Source organism: Anser cygnoides, chromosome Z (genome assembly GCF_040182565.1).
Source record: "Anser cygnoides isolate HZ-2024a breed goose chromosome Z, Taihu_goose_T2T_genome, whole genome shotgun sequence".
NCBI classification, from domain to species: Eukaryota; Metazoa; Chordata; class Aves; order Anseriformes; family Anatidae; genus Anser; species Anser cygnoides.
The window spans coordinates 22,830,372-22,845,093 of record NC_089912.1 but is presented as its reverse complement, the minus strand read 5'-3'; the positions used below and the strand labels follow the sequence as shown (position 1 = coordinate 22,845,093).

General features: G+C 41.1%; 1 long non-coding RNA gene across 1 annotated transcript; it reads left to right on the top strand.

Moving 5' to 3' along the window:
- Window positions 1–4,185: 4,185 nt before the first annotated feature.
- Window positions 4,186–13,339, top strand: LOC125180341 (uncharacterized). Its single transcript, XR_007158781.2, has 3 exons — window positions 4,186–4,748; window positions 10,722–10,782; window positions 11,952–13,339. It is a non-coding gene; the product is annotated as an uncharacterized lncRNA (long non-coding RNA).
- Window positions 13,340–14,722: the final 1,383 nt, after the last annotated feature.

Genomic DNA, 14,722 nt, shown 5'->3' with positions numbered 1-14,722 from the left:
TGCCTGGCGTTGCTAGTTACCGTGGTAATAAACGCTGGCCGCGGCAGGGCGTTCCTGGAGTCGTTTCTACCCACGCTGCCTGAGGGGACAGTGAAAGGAGTTCAGTTAACTCAAAACAGTAACAGCAACAATAATAAATAATAATAATTTGGACCAGAACCCCCTGGTCTGTTTACACGGTTCTACAGTGGCCATCTTTCAAGCTTGGCCACTCCTCTGTTGCTTTATAGGAAGCGGTATAACATGACAAAGGACTTAGTGGTTCTGACACAGACCTGCTGGCTCTTTAGGGAACGGTGGTCACACGAAGCCCCAAAGCCTACAGTGATCTGGAAGGGAAATCTGACCTGAAAAAAGAGCCCAAGTCCTGAAATCCTGGGATTTCAAAAGAAGCAGGTGGGGTATGTTCAAAAGGCTTTCACCACCTTGTCAGAGGCAGACAGTGACTACATTAGGCTCCCAGCCACCCTTGCTTTTGGGTGAGAAAGTTGTAATCCGGAGTGCCCATGACCTTCCAAGCCTTGCAGGCATGTACTCAAGGTGATGACCATGTGGAAAAGATAACAGGCTCCAAAGGCTCCAGACTATCTGACCAATGCCATTTAACTCCCCTGAGCTCATTTGAAGAGCTGAAGCCACAGACCTAATGTCACAAGCAGGAGTCTCTTCAGAGCAATGTACTCCAGTAGCCAAAGCTGACCTGAGGTGTGTACACATCTAGGGATGTGTGGATGCAGATCTATCAAATGCAGAGCAGCAAGTGATGCTTGCTGTATGGTGTCACCATATCCTGCTTTTCCCTCAAGGGCTGGTTTTAACTGGGAAGAGCAGTGTATGGTTGCAATTTGGCTACGACTGATTCACCATCTTGGATGTTTGATTAAACACAGTCTCTTTCTTACTCTTTCAAACTCATGGAGCATCCTTATGACTGGCTAAGGTTTTGTTTATGTCAGGATTTAGGGTTTTGTATTGATTACTTCCTTCAGGAAGACCAGACTACATCCTCATTATCCTGACAGGAAATAAAGAGCTTCATATTATTCAATACATTTTTGAACTCTCAAGATTTTGTTTTTCACACAGATATACCAATCAAACTTTTAAGGAGTTGCTAATTAACATTTCTGCAGAATAGAAATAATCTATTCATGCAGTGGCTTTGCTAGCTAAAAAGATTTTATGATCTGGTGTTTTCCCAGCTGTAGAACACAAAAGCATTCACAGATGCTAACCAAATGGCCTAAGCTGAAGACATTTTATTGCCTAATTGATGTTTTTAAAAGCACTTTTCTGATATATTTTTCCTTTTTATATTTTATGACCGTGCTTACATTTAATTTCTTTGTATTTGATGAATAGAAATTAACAAGTAAAGTAGAACATTTCAAAACCTGAAAATATTCATCAGCATAAATTAAAGAGGATTGTTCTCACAGATTGCTACCTGAAATGGCTTACAGAACTCTTCTTTCCACAGCAGTGTTTCAAACTCTTCTTTGTCTTCCCCTCTATTATCTGATGTAAGAGAAGGAAGCGTATCTTCTAGAACTTATTTGTATTTGCTTTTCTTTGGTGAATCCTATTAAAGTATCTGATATTAGGATCAGCAAACTGATAACTGCTTAGGGATTATACTACAGTATTCTGAAAGCAGTTTTGTTAAAATGGCTTTAGTCATAGTGTAATTCAACAACTTCAGTAGATCACCAGTTTCCAAGAGGTGAATCCATGTTATTACTGTTTGCCACACATACTACTCATGAGTAACTCAGAATCCTGAGGACTTTGTACGAGATGCCTGTACAGAGGTATTTTAGGTGTCTGAACAGAGCTAGACTTTGCTGGTTCTCTCTCTAAGCATTGGAGGTGTCAGGCCTCAAGCTGTGAAGCTGGTATAGGGATAAACCCTGGCTTTCAGCTGAGCCAGGACCTTACTTCATTCCCTGTTTGGGACAGGACTCATCCAAGTCAAAATGTGGCACAACAGAGGGTGACATCTGTGTACTTTTTGTTAACTATTAATCTGTATCCAAAAGAAAACAGCTAGGCAATTACATGATGTAATTATATCCTGATCTCTTTCACATTCTCTATTTCTCCACTTAGTTTGGTGTTTGAAGTACTATGGGAAACCCTTGATTTCTGTGACAGCTTTGCTTGATAAAAGCTTTCAAGATTTTGCACCGCCCTCCAGCCCCTTTTTGCCAAGAAGGAGGCAAATAGTTTTGTTTAGTGCCCTTCTATTAGTTATTAAGCAGGAAAAATACATGGAAGGAATAGTGCAGTTTCATGCACTCTCTTAAGGGTGAGTGAGATGCAATACCTGCAGTGGAGAAGAAGATTTGAGTGGTGGAGGTATTCGGGCCAAAACTTTTGGACGTACAATGCTTCAGTGTTGTGGCTGCTGGCATGAGATGCCTTGCCTGTACTTTTTCGTGTGGTTAAGCAATTGTTTCTCTTGCTGAAATCCCACAAAGCTGTACATGCTCAGCACTTCTGAAGAACTTCTGGCTGGCCTACACATGACAGAGGATTAGAGTCTGGACATGGCAATGGTCAGGTCGAGGGAATCCACAGCAAGCTGTGCATTGTTTCTGTCTCTTCCTAACCTTGTCTGTGCCCAGCTAAACCTGATGGCAAATCTGGTGGAGGGATCTTTAGAAAAGTCAGGAACAGCTTAGGTGGGACTGGCGGCTGATTAAGGTAAAAATCTAGAAAAAATTAATAGAAAATTAAACTATTTTGAACCCAGACAATTTTCCTCGTAAATGCATAGGAGTTAAACAGTACTGAAAACCGTACTTCCTACCAGCAAGTAATAAATTGTGTTCAGCTGAGAAGAATTCTCATGAGATTACAAGCTGCTTTGGTTAATCTGTCCAGTGCAGAGTTTCTGTCACTGATGCAACTGTTGTAGAGGCTGAAACACAAGCGTAAACAGGGTTTATGCAGCTGCCAGTGTTTTAATGTGGTTATCTGAATCCTCCGTATATGCTGGAATGTACATCTCTTAGTGTACGCAATACGGTAACATTTCACATCTCAGCAGAATAGGCCACATCCTGAGATTTTTCACACAGCCTCTCTCTGGGCAAAATCTGATTGAGAACCACATAACTGTTTCTGAATTTGGACATACAACATCCTGTTAGCAGAAAATGTTTGCATTGCTCTGGCAGCTGTGGATAGCAGTGACAGACCTCACTCTCGCATACAGAAAAGTCCGCAGAAAGAGCTTGAATGCTGTCACTCTCATAACTGTAAGCAGAAGGTATCTGAACTGAGATTAGGATTTCAGAGAATTGGGTTCACTTCCTCGCTTTGCCACATATTTCCTGTGTGAGCTTGGGCAGGCATGTTTGTTCTGAGAAAAAGAAAAAGAAGGCCATAACAGGCCTTGCTACCTTGCCAGGAGAGGGCTGAAAAAATAACCACTTCAAAAAGTAGAGGTGTCCTGGCCTGGATTTGATCTGAAAAAGGCTGCAATCTTCCCTTTCACAGACAGACCCCACTTCACCCTCAGTTATTTCTGGCACTGGTGACAACTTTGATATCACTAACTACGTGGTCTCTTTGATGTTGGTGTCATGAGACCTGAGAGCATCTGATGGGACTTTTAACTTGCTGCAGCCCCCAGAACGGACACTTGATGTAGTGAGGGGAGACATGGAAGTACACAGAGAAAAGATAAAACTGTTAACATTTAAAGGAACTGGCTACACATAGAACAAAAAAAGTCCAAACAACTGAAAAAAACACACGTTAATCTGGAAGATGCAGTGCTGGCCATCAAAGCATTAATCACAGCCCCACGGGTGTGTGGAAGGAGCCTCATCTCTCACAGTGTTAATTGACCAGTATCTCCTATTTTCCTGAAATCCTTCAAGCCAAATAGAGAAAAAGGACAGCACAATAACACTATATTCCCATCTATGCGATCCTTGGGGAAACCACCTATCTTACCAGGAGGCATCAACACGCACTCACTAGGAGTGGACCCCCAGAAAAAAGACTTGCCTGTGCAGATGTTTCTTTCCAGGTGAACTCAGAGTGTTTTTATTTTATTTTATTTTATTGGTTCCCCCAGGTCCTCAACAAGAATGCTGTAGGGCAGTTGTAAAGCACCAAGCAGAAAAGACAGGTTTTTTAGACAAGTAATAGCAAAACTGGAAGTACTTTAAAAAGGAAAGAGTACATTAATCAGAGGAAATGAAAGTCTCTAGCCTTGTGGGTACAAATATCCACTTGTGTAAGTGTCCATAAAATTGTCTAGGTGTCCTGAGCTAGGAAAGCACCAAGTCACTGGTAACAGCATGGGCTTTCATTGTATTTTTATTCATAAAAACAAGATGTTAATTCTAGCCTAATCTGATAGCATACCCTCGTACTCAGTGGTCAGAATTAAACCAACTGTAAGCATCAGACAAAATATGAAAAAATGCAAAAATGAATAAAAGAAAGCAGATGCAGATACGGAGACGATATGTGCATATTCGCTTATTCTGAGGGGCTGTAATAATGCTGCCTGTGAGGGGATAACCAGGGTACTGAGGACACCAGCATTAAGTGCAACAGTGCAGATATCGGCTAGGATGGTGCAGTTCTGCACAGTAGTCTGCTTTCAGGCTGCGTTTCATCGCTTTTGCTTTTGTCCACCAGGTGTCATCTGAGAAGCACCTGATAGCTGCTAAAGGCATGGTCGTAGTATTTTCTTTCCAGAAACCAACAGCAAACCTTCAGTGTCTGTAAGTAACATAGACAGCCCTGTGGCTGTCTGTATCCCTTTTAACAGAATGATCTGATCTGGCCCTGTACTGGTGCCATCCGCTCCCCTTCATCTGATGGGCACAGAGCAGTCATCTTCTCTCCTTTTGAGAGCTGTTCTGGAGTGCTAGCAGCAAGGCAGCCCAGGCACACAGGTGCTTGCTGCTCTGTAGCTGCAGCTCAGTGTCGCCATCCTCTAGTACGGTAGAATCATAGACTCATAGCATGGCTTGGGTTGGAAAGGATCTTCAAGACATCAAATTCCAACACCCCTGCCACGGGCAGGGACATGTCCCACTGGACCACGTTGCTCAAGGCCCCATCCAACCTTGCCTTCTCCTGCCAGAAGTGGAGGAGCACCAGGCTAGACAGTTGTACAGATACAGCTGTATAGAAGATCCCCTTTTTTGATCCCCAGACAAGTACATATTCTACTCATCCTAACTCATTTGTGTGTAAATCTGTGTTTTAGGTAGAAGAGACTTTGTGTGGTAGCACAACGGTAAGCAGTGGTAGCTTGGCTTTCACATTTCATTCTGTGCAGAAGGACTCTCCAAAGAGAAAAGGATGCAGAGAGAGGCCTGGTCAATAGGTTAGTTTTAGTAAATGTTTCTAGATATAGAATATAGATGGTAGGGAGGAGACTCGAGGAGAGGAGACTCGAGGAGAGGAGACTCGAGGAGACTCGAGGAGAGGAGACTCGAGGAGACTCGAGGAGAGGGGAGGGGAGGGGAGGGGAGGGGAGGGGAGGGGAGGGGAGGGGAGGGGAGGGGAGGGGAGGGGAGGGGAGGGGAGGGGAGGGGAGGGGAGGGGAGGGGAGGGGAGAGGAGAGGAGAGGAGAGGAGAGGAGAGGAGAGGAGAGGAGAGGAGAGGAGAGGAGAGGAGAGGAGAGGAGAGGAGAGGAGAGGAGAGGAGAGGAGAGGAGAGGAGAGGAGAGGAGAGGAGAGGAGAGGAGAGGAGAGGAGAGGAGAGGAGAGGAGAGGAGAGGAGAGGAGAGGAGAGGAGAGGAGAGGAGAGGAGAGGAGAGGAGAGGAGAGGAGAGGAGAGGAGAGGAGAGGAGAGGAGAGGAGAGGAGAGGAGAGGAGAGGAGAGGAGAGGAAAGGAAAAATAAAAGAGCCGTCTTCATTTCATCCCCATTAATATGTGCTCATCTAAACTACCATTTCCTTTACCTTCTGTGAAATATAGACTTTATCTTTTAAGAAAATAAACCTTTACTTGAACTCTGATTATAGTCTAGACTTCACAGTAAAAATGGAAGATCAAAAGGGAAATGAAAAACCGAACAAATAAACTTGGCAAATGCAAGGTTCCCAAATGAACAGGAGTACTGACCCCTTAATAATTCATCTTATTCTTTCCTTTTTTCCCCTCCAATTCTTTTGTGTATTTTTTTTTCCCATTCTTTAGAATTTACTCATGTATTTTCACATCTTCTCTCAGTTCCCCACTCTTCTGTGATTCTTTCATTGTACTTCTCCCTCACTTGTTATGAAAGGAAGAAGAAAATGTTTCCCACAACCATACTTGAAGCAAACACACAACAAGAAATAGCAGGCAGGCCAGTTAAATGGAGCAGTTCCTAATCTGTTTCTTATTCTCAAAGGCTTTTTTAAAAACTTTCTGAATGTGATTAAGGTGATAGTTCTAAGTTCAGCTCCATCTTCCAAAATATCTTCCATCCTAGATCTGGAAAGCAGAGGATAGAAGTGTGCTCTGCCAAAATTACAGACAGTTTTAGGCTTGGCCAAACCTCAACACAGCAATGTTGAGATTGAATGCTCTCCCTGGTACACATTTGTATATTCAATCAACAACCTTAGCAGCTGTTTCTATTTGAAACTGGCACACTGCATAGGTCACACTGCTGACAGCATCAGTCATGCTGGGGCTTCAAGACCTTACTCAGCAGCTGTCTCTGCCACTTCTGTTTCATAGTGAGTTTTTAAATTATCAGTTCCTATGTTACTTTTCTGTAATCGGTTATTAATGCAGTCAATTGTGATGGATTTTCTTAGGCATTCCCTTTCATTGGCCTTTTCTGCAGCTTCTGTGAAAAACTCTGCCCATTTTGGGCTGTCATGGGCTTTACTTCCTCCTGTCACATAAAAGCTAAGCATCCACTAACTCCAGCCAGTGTCAGCAGCACTCCAAAAACCTCAGATAAGTCAGAGGCAGATAAAGGAGAAGACATTAACATTATAATGAAGGTTCTCCAGGGAAGTGTGCCCTGCAGAAAGAGAAAGTTTCCTGAGTGCATAAGGAAAATGGCTGGCTGGCAGAGCTGAGCTCAAATATCCTTGAGCAAGTGCGAGGATATTTGTGTACAAAAGCAAAACTGATGTTCCCCCATAAAGATAATCACTCAGTCTGTCACAAATTTATGGCCCGACATAGATACAACAAAGTTTTTTAGAGTTTTGCACTGATTTCATAACAGATGCAATAAAGCTCTAAATTGTTATGATGTCTTTAATTTTTCTCACTTCTAGTCCTTACAGCTTGCTGCGGTAGCTGTAGGAGTTAAGTGATTATAGCAGTAGAGACCAGAGTTAAAAAGCTACATTTCTAATATTTGTTTCATTCGTAATTCCTCATGCTTAAGGAGCTAGCTGGGCATGTGTGTGAACTGGGACTGTACCTACACAAACCAGTACAGCAACATACAGAGGCCAATCCCAGCCACAATTTTTGCTTGAGTGGGGACAACAGTTAATATAGCATGCCCACCATAAAGCCATGCCAATCTCACAGATTATTCCAAATTTTAGTATCACTGAGTTAAAACAGAAACATTGAGGGTTTTACAGATCTGCTCTTGCAATGAAAACAAGTGGTTTACTAGCAGGTTTTACTCACATTTAGTGAGTATTCTTTGATCAGTACTGATTTGTGAAATGCTTTCTGGACTGTATTAAACATTGTGTCTAATTTCACACCTGGCCTCAGAACAGTTTACTCTAACACATGACAGTATCTGTGCAAGAGCATACCTGTCTGTACATATATCATCTCAAATAAGTGTTCTGCCAAAATAAACAGTAGGTTTTTGTGGGTGCAAGGTGTGATCTTGATACAATTTTAGAGGAAAGGATATGGTGGAGATGCTCAACACATTGCCATGTTTCCACTGATCTCTCCTGGTATCTCATATTGAGTGTACTAAGTTGTGTGACACTGGGATAAGAACTAGTTGTAGTCACTGAACTAATTGACACAAACATCATTTCTGTCTAACTTGATGCATTTTACTTAGGTTTTTGACAGGTTTTTCAGGCTTGTAACACTACCTCTGGGCTTTAGGACTACTTGTGGTCAGGTCGCAATCACAAATACCGCAGAAGCAGAATTCACAAGCCACAAGAAGAAAGAGAGAATTCAGGAGGATTCAAAGCCCATCATTTACACAATTGTCTTAATTTTTAATTTTCCTGGGTTTTAAAGCAATACCTGGAGCCAGAAGAACCTCAGGGGAAAAACCTTACAAGCAGAAGCAGATGAGACAACAGGGCAAGTAGATACTGCTGGTTAATATTTGCAGGGACTGATCTGACAGCCTGCTTGGCGTTCCTAAAAAGCTGTGCCTGTAGCAGTACCTTTTGGCCTCCAAGGCACTGGTGTTGTTGTTCCCAGCAGCTGAGACAGTGATGGGAACCTGAAAAATACTCTGCATAGATGATTTGTAGGTCTGTTTGAAGACACTGATTGCTTCCGTATTTGGCCAACAAGGAACATAAAGTGAGAAGAATTTCTTTTTCTTAGATTGTTAACTACCTTAGAAGTATGAGCATGGGCATTATTGATTTCTACATGCAGTAGAAAGAAAGCAGACAAAGTTTGGAAGTAGCCAAAAGTGAAACTGAATCCAAGGAACATTGTGCCAACTGGAGTTGTGAAGGCCATATCAGCAAGTATCCCAGGGTCAAACTGGGATTGATAATTTGTAGGGTTTGTTTGTATTCTTGCTTGCTTTTCTTGAGATATCAGTCTTGTCCCTTTCAAAGCAGAAAATGAATGCAGAGCGCTTTTGATTAGTTCCTGCACGTTGGCAGAACAGTGAAATATCAAGCTGTTATTTTCAGTGAAATTGGATGGGCTATCAGGATGTATGAAACACAGTCACTTACATGTAGGTGCAGAATGCTTATACATGCATAATGTAGTATCAAATATGCAAGGCACTGGAGGTGGCCTAACTGGAAAAGCTCATGGTGGAGGCAGGACAATGCAGCAGACCTGGAACTGCAGTGGGGGTTCAGAGGACGTCACTGCTGCCTCCAGCACAGCCATTGATTTGCTGGGGGACCTGTGGCAAGTCACAAAGGCATCTCCCTTCCCTGCACTGGGAACATACACTCATTGTGTGTGCATAGTGCTTGGAGAGGTTGGGTGGGTAGTGCCAGGTAATTGCTGAGTGCCATAGGAGTGACAGAGTTGAGAGTCAGCATTCCGCTAACCACTCACTTTGCAGCACACAGGTCGAGTAAGTAGTCACGTCTGTATTTGTGTTTGAACTGCTGTTAATCACACCTATAAAATATGTGATTTAGAAAAAAAAATACACAAACATATGGAGAGTTCATGTATAAGTACCCTGTCCTTGCTAGGTAACACAGACTGCAAGCCTGGAGGTCACAGCAGTCCTTAGTTAGACGATCAGCAGAAATATGTTCGGCTGAAAAACAAACAAATACTGTGGGGCAGAATAGAGAAACTGAGGTGTTCTTAGCCCTCACAAACAGTATCTTGTACCAGGCTGGAGCACACTTTGGGCAACTGATAAGGAAATGCAGGAATCCATAAAATGGGCTTTTTTCCTCAGTGAAATGTGTAAGTAAGGGTAACGTTGATTACATGTGTGACACAAATTAATCTGCCTTACATACTCTTCCTAAATGAGAGGTGTGCAGAAGGGGAGAAGCTTGGTCATAACTTAGAGAGCTCTCTGGCAGCCTGGGGAAAAAACTACATTGAGCAGTAAACTGCGAAGTTTCAGAATAATACAAGCAGGTGGGACTGTTAATAGTGAAATTTGCAAGGATGATTCATCAGGAGACAGACCAGGACAATTATATGTTTTTAGCTGTGTATGAATACAGACCAAAATCTAAAGGTCAAGGCCATGTTACAAGTGGTTTAAATGTGGTGAGAGTAATATGTTCACAAAGCCATCTGCCAAACAGATGTGTGACAGTGCAGGCTGTTCTGTAGCACTGCTGCTGCTAATAACAACCACAGCTTTCCACTTTTTTGGTGTATTTCCCATGGGTACCAGTTCCAAGCAGCATCCACTTCACACATAAATATTTACATGACACTTCTGAACTCCATTCACATCAGCAATCCCCAGCACTGAGGGAGCACTGAAGATTGCTTAAAGCTTTTTTTGTCCATGCTGCTCTCCTCCTTGCTTCCTGGCTGATCTCTTCCATACCCACCGGAGAGGGAACCTACAGTGAGCTGCAGGACTCCAGGGATTTGCTCTTGTCAGAAGGCATATATCTGTGTGGCAATGAACACACACTGTCAGTGTCCTATAAATAAATAAATAGTAGTTATTAGTCAGGCAAAACAAAATGCAGATTGTCACCCTTTTCAGATGTTTAGCTGAATCTATGCAGAGAGAGGCATTAAACCACAGAGGATAGAAAAGTCTATTTGGTAGCGTGTTCTGGATTGGCATGTGGTAAGGCTGGAACACGTCCCTCAAGATCAATATTCTCCTTGGAAATAATTTCACTGTGCAATCACACCACTAAACAAACTGTTATATGCTCTGAGAGACCTTCTCAGGCAACCTTCTCCATTTCCAAGCTGAGGTATTTATTGTTTTCCTAGTGTCATTTTGCTATTTTATTGTAGAAGTCCAATAGGACTGATATGCTCCCTCTTTTCCATCATCTTACCTCTGACATCTTTCAAGAGGTATTCCCATTAATTATGTTTTCTTTCAGGGAGAGAAAATCTGGATCCTGACTATTCCTCTAAGTCAGATGCATCATACGATTTATTAAGGTGTGCCACCCTACTGAGAACCTTTAGTATCCTAATTGTATCCTGAAGTGTTGATCATAGTTAATGTACTTGACAGGGTACTAGGAGTTGTTTAATCCCCACCCTCATCCCCCTTTTTAATTTTTTAAAGATTATAGTCCCTCTATTAACCTTTTGTTTGTTTGTTTGTTTGTTTGTTTGTTTTTCTGTGAGAGCAATACAGTAAGCATTCAAATGAGTGCACCATTTGATAGGACCCAGGGATAACTCATGTGGCAAAAGAGCATGTCGTTAGGCACATGGGCTCTCTGACGATGCTGGTGTGAGGTAATAGTAGAAGTTCACCCACCTGGAGAACACTACTGCCCAGAGATCCATGGCTTCTCCATTATCTCTGTATGGCCTGAGTGGCTCAAAGGACACATAGTGGGGCAGAAAGTCCCATTACTTTATGCTTATGTCTGATTTTATGTTGGAGGCACATATTAACACATCTACATGTACATATTAGCATTTCAGTACCTCCTTCAGTACAAAAGCAATCCTCCTAACACTCTACTTTTTGTCTGCAGCATTAGATCTTACTATGCATGAAGGTCACCTTGTGACTTCTCCCAAAGCTGGCTAAAATTACCCTGAAGGACTTTTTCTATGTATCAGTGTCCCATCTGGCAAAGAGCTGACATCATGTCTCTTCCACCTTCCCCAGCTGCGGGCGTAGGGCACGTGGCTGTGGGAGAAGGATGTGTGGAAGTGTAGGAGTCCACGCACCTGGGAACAGCTGAGTTTGATGGGGATCTGGCTTGATGAGTTATCTCCTTGGGGACCTTAGTTTATCTACACCTCAGTATTTGTGGTTTTCCTTTCTATTCTGCCTTCAGTCTCTTTTTGGGTGCACTGAATGTGATATGAGTGTCTAGATGCTTGGTTGTTTTTCACATGCCAATTGCTCCTGTCATGTTTACACTAACTCAGATTCCTGCAGGCCTAAAGGGACAGGCAGAGTGCTGTGTCCACAGCCATAAAGTCAAAATGAAATGCTAGGCCTTTCAAATCTTTCTTTAATTGTCACCTCAGAAGTTAGTCTTAGAAATATCCAAATAATAAGTTATCAAAATATATTTTAACCCTTTCATTTTGTACAGCTTTTACATTGCTTTGCTTTTATCAGATGAGATTTTACTTTGTAGATGAAGCAGCAGATGCTAACGATGTCCTACCACTGCTGCTGGACCACTTGTGTGAGAAGAACTGCTTGGTGGCCACGGAGAGAGCTGCTCAGACTGAGCCTGTTCCTGTCTGCTGTATCATGTCACAGGCAATCTGTCTCAGAAGTAAATCCTAGTCCAAGTGCCAAATCCCATAACCAAGTACACACATAGATAACTTGACAAGGTTGAGCAGGTCCCCCATAAAGCAAATATTTGTAGTCTCAGACTCCAAGATATTGAGGAGAATGTTACACAATCCCTATCCCAGGGCTGATAGCTATCCTCAAGACATATTCTTTCAGGAGCCTACTGATACATAAATATGGTTTCAAACACTCCTGAAAATAACCTTGCCTATCATTCCTTATCTAACAGCTCTATCTTATCTCTTTTTGTTGTGCAATATCAAGGTTCTTTCCTTGTATTGCTATATCTAGTGTGCAAGAATAAATTCGAGAAAGCTCTGGTCTACCTTTTCTTTCTTCTTACATACCTAACCTGCTACTGAACTTTGAGAGTCCAGTCGGAAGGGAAAGTTGTATTTGTAAATCTATTTTAAAGAGTGATTAAAATATTTCAGTTTTATTTTTGTATATCAGGAATATGAATTAGAAGTTCAGATATGCATTTTGTCTTCTTACAGACTTAGATTTACTTTCTGCAGGAAGGAAAAATTGAAATATTCTCAAAAATGATTCCAAAGGAGAAAGGGGAGAAAAAAAAGAAAAAAAAAAAAAAGACATTTGCTTGGGTGATGATCAGCAAAGAAAAAAGAACAATGGTAAGGTAATCTACAGATGCTTGTGTGCCTCCACAGTGCATCTCCTGAGTCACAATGCAAAGGAACTAACAGTAATCCAAAACACGAACATCCAGTTCTTCTCAATGCTTTTCATCCACAGCAGCAAAATTATGAAAGTTTCAGTCATAATGTGCTTCCCAGTGAATCAGATGATCCTTCACAATACACAGTTCTTCTGAAATAGCCTCCAGCTGACCCAAAAGGTGGTCTGCAAGTAAATGTTATACAAAATTGTGTTAGATGACCTGTGTCATAGCTGCCTTATGTGACACATGCAGTCACCTAAGCCTTCCTCATGTAGGGAGAGCTTTGTATGGGAACCTATATAATGGAAGCAACATCTTTCCTTAGAAACCTGGGCATGTGATATACCCAATGCATTTCAGTGTGTTACATAATTTTGTAGAACCAGTCTGCTATGGGAAGCAAGATATAATTAAATTAAAGTACCTTTTATTGTGTGTAAGAGCTATTTGGGAAATACAATTGTGGACTTTATGTCAAAAGAATTGTTGACTTTTTACTTAAAAATATAGGCAACACCCACTGAGTCTCAGATGCCTGTGCTAAGAGCATATGAGGATCACGTTTTTTAATATCCGTAACAAGTAGAAAAATACACTTTAAAAATGAGTTTGCGCATGTTATTGTGCACAAGACTTCTAAAGGGCTGTGTTCCTATTCCTATTCAAATCTGCACTGTGGGTGGTATAACCAACTTGGCCTCTTGTGCTCCAAATTCAATTGCTTCTTGTTTAAATTAAAATAGATCTTCCCCTGATTACCAAGACTAGTAACAGGAATAATTGTATGTTTCACTACATCTGCACCACTACTAGTAGTGAATATAGTTGAAAAGTTGATTTTAAGCAGTTAATGTTACATTTTAATTTGAAATGACTGAGCAAAAGCCAGTTGTTGAAAAGCCAGGGATGGATCAGTATTACAAATTCTACGCATTGCTTGCAGAACTTCTCCAGAACACTGTGCACTCCAAAAATATTAATGACATAGCCATATCCCAGCTAGTCTAAATAAACCAGACCAAAAACACTTGGTGCATACAGAATTAGGGAGTTTAACTGCTGTTATCATTGTAATTGCCTAGATTATAAACAGACTAGAGCATAACAGTATTTATATTTTCAATAAAATACCATCCAATATAAAGATCAATATAAAAAAATTAAAGCTGCAAAAAATCTTAGTTCTCTTTTGGAAAATAAAAGTAAGAAATAATCTGATATTGATACAACATTTAATTAAATAATCTAATTTGACTTGGAATGATAGCTTGCATTTTTGCCTAATGAAAATTTTATGCCCAGTCCTGAAATGTACAGGCCTCTAAGTCTCACTGGTACTAGCAAAAGGTTGGTTTCTGGATACTTTTTAAAGTTCTAGCTGTATAAAAGTAAGAATATAACACCTTAAATTAGTATTGATGTGGATCAGGAAGAGGAAAATTAAAATCTTCAGTCCAAATAATATGTTTCATTAGTCTTGGAAGCATTATCATTTTCTTGGCTTTTGTGAATATATTAAATGTCTTCCAGAAAGTTTCATTAAAGAAGAATATTAGGATACTTAATTGTTCTTCCATGATATCTAAACAAAATCAAAGTGAAGCTACACTATCTGCTCTAAAATACATCAAACATTACAATGCTTAAACAGCTGCTTACATTATCTAAATAAATACATGGGCCTTTGCTTTCTTACTTTTTATTTGTTTTTACTGATGCAGTTTAAAAATACACTACCATAAATTTAAATATACACTAAAATAGTAAATGTGCTAAACTAGTCAATTACAGAAGTTATTGTCCCGGTAAGATGATAATATTCGTGTCATGTGAGGCAGTTGTAGGAGACAAGACTCACCCTCTGCCCTTGCATGTTGCAAATCCTTTACAGGTACTGACTGAGCCTCTGAAGGGAAAAGCAG